This window comes from Mesocricetus auratus, unplaced genomic scaffold (assembly GCF_017639785.1).
Source record: "Mesocricetus auratus isolate SY011 unplaced genomic scaffold, BCM_Maur_2.0 contig_9403_pilon_obj, whole genome shotgun sequence".
NCBI lineage: Eukaryota > Metazoa > Chordata > Mammalia > Rodentia > Cricetidae > Mesocricetus > Mesocricetus auratus.
The window spans coordinates 1-2,110 of NW_024434290.1; the positions used below are offsets into that span (position 1 = coordinate 1).

Consider the following 2,110-nt stretch of genomic DNA (forward strand, 5'->3'; position numbering starts at 1 on the left):
GAGATGGGTTCATGGGTAAGTGTATTTGCTATGAAAATATGAGGACCTGAATTTGAACCTAAGCACCTATGTAAGTAGTTAGGTGTGGCCATGCACCGTTTTAACTCTTTTGACCCCAGTGTTGTGAACCAGGTAGAGACAGGAGAATCATGGGGCTTGCTGTTCACCAACTCTAACTCCAGGTTCAGTGGGAGACACTGTCTTTTTTTTCTTTTTTCTTTTTTTTTAGGTTAGAAACAATCTTGTTTCACATGCCAATCCCAGCTCCGTCTCCCGCCACTCCTTCCCTGCCCTCCCCACCATGTCCCCCAACCCCTCTCCCAATCTCCACTCTGATCACCAAAGAGGGTGAGGCCCTCCATGGTGGCCTTTGCTTGATAGAGCTGGGGTACTTGATATCTTCTTCTGGCTCTCATGTCTGTACATTGGCATATATATGAGTACACACATGTGCAAATAAACCACACACATTCAAAGACACAAAAGAAAAAGAAAATATCAAGTAGAAAAAATAAACAACACAGTCACATTTAAAATTACTTATTTGGGGGAATTTTTTATTATATAGGAAAATGTTAATTATGAGTATAGAAAAATTCCCTACTAAAATTTTAACAATTTTTACTAATACTAGTTAAGACTGTAAATAAAAAAATATACCTTAATGCAGATTTATGAGTAGAGAAAAATCTCCAACTAAAATTTTTAATAAATTTTTTGCTAACGTTAGTTAAGACTGCAAAGAAAATAATATATTCTTATGAAGAGTTGAAATTGTTGTCTTAAGTGATTCCACACTGTGGACCTGTAACATGAGAACAGCAGGGGCTTTCAGCATGTCATCTAATGATGCTAGAGTCTCATGTTAAAGCAGCACTCACTACCTACCTGCTTCTCTGCCTATATTGCCTATGTTCCCCCAGAGTTCTGCAAATCTAGTCTGCAGAGCCTCCTTCCAGAGTTAACTAGAGTTTTCAGGCCACACTCAGAAGTAAGCAGGTTTTAAAGCCTGTTGTGAGAGGTAGAGCCTAGTCATTTAGTAGATTGATAAGAGTGAGCCAGACTGTCAGTTTTCATCTGATGGTCCACAGTATTTCTCTGAAGGAGTGTAACTGTTCTTATCTTAGGCATAGACATTCATATACTGTCATGACCAAAAATGATTGTGAATGAAGCATAGTAAAAATCACCATAAACTTCATAGTGGGTAAGATAGAGTCCCCTATCCGTAAATTAATATTAAAGATGTATTTATGGTGTGTGTGTGTGTGTGTGTGTGTGTGTGTGTGACAGTGCATTTGTGAAGGTCATAGGACAACTTGCAAGAGGAAGATCTCTCCTCCCACCCAGAGCAGATCCTGGGGATTGAACTCAAGTTGTCAGGCTAGTGCCTTTATCCACTGACTTATCTCACAAAGCCGCGTGTGAATTTTAGGACACCTAGCATTATCTAAATAAGCGTAATGAAGAACGATATTTTACTTTAATAAAACGATTTTTCTTTTTTCACAGGTAACTTTTCAGATCAATAAGTTGCTTGAAACAGGGTCTTACATTGGGTAGCTGCTCACTGTTCACCTGGGCATTGTATCTGGAACTTCTTATGCATTGCATTATTGAATATCTTCCATTTATAGTCTCACAGATCTAGAAGGAAAGACAATGCATATGATGTCATAATTGTGCTTCGTTTAAGTTTAGATGACTTTGAGAGAAGCGAGCCTCTGGCCTGTCCTTCCCATGTTCTTCACATTTGTCATGTTCTTCCAAGATCTCTGAAGACAGACAAGCCCAGAATACTAAACTCCTCTAAGAAGCACAGCCAAACATCGACACAGTGAACACAGGGATAGAAACAGTGTGAACCTTCTTAGTTAAAGCAAGAGGCTGAAAAGGGTCCCCTTAACTCACCTCTGTGCTTGTATTTGAATTTCCTGATATTCTAAGTGTTGTCTTCCAGATGTTGACAGCTCTGTTTACAAAGGCCCAAATCTAAGCACTGCTCTCAAGTCAAGTGAAAATTAGATCCCTAGAGTGTAGACATTTATCCTTTTAGGGATAATGAGAATATTCGTATTTTTATACAAGGGTACATTTAAATGTTGGATTA

At 38.7% G+C, this 2,110-nt stretch overlaps 1 long non-coding RNA gene across 1 annotated transcript; it reads right to left on the reverse strand.

The window, feature by feature from the left end:
• Positions 1–1,466: 1,466 nt before the first annotated feature.
• Positions 1,467–2,102, reverse strand: LOC121138583. Its single transcript, XR_005875505.1, has 2 exons — positions 1,912–2,102; positions 1,467–1,647 (listed from the first exon to the last, which is right to left on the reverse strand). It is a non-coding gene; the product is annotated as an uncharacterized LOC121138583 (long non-coding RNA).
• Positions 2,103–2,110: the final 8 nt, after the last annotated feature.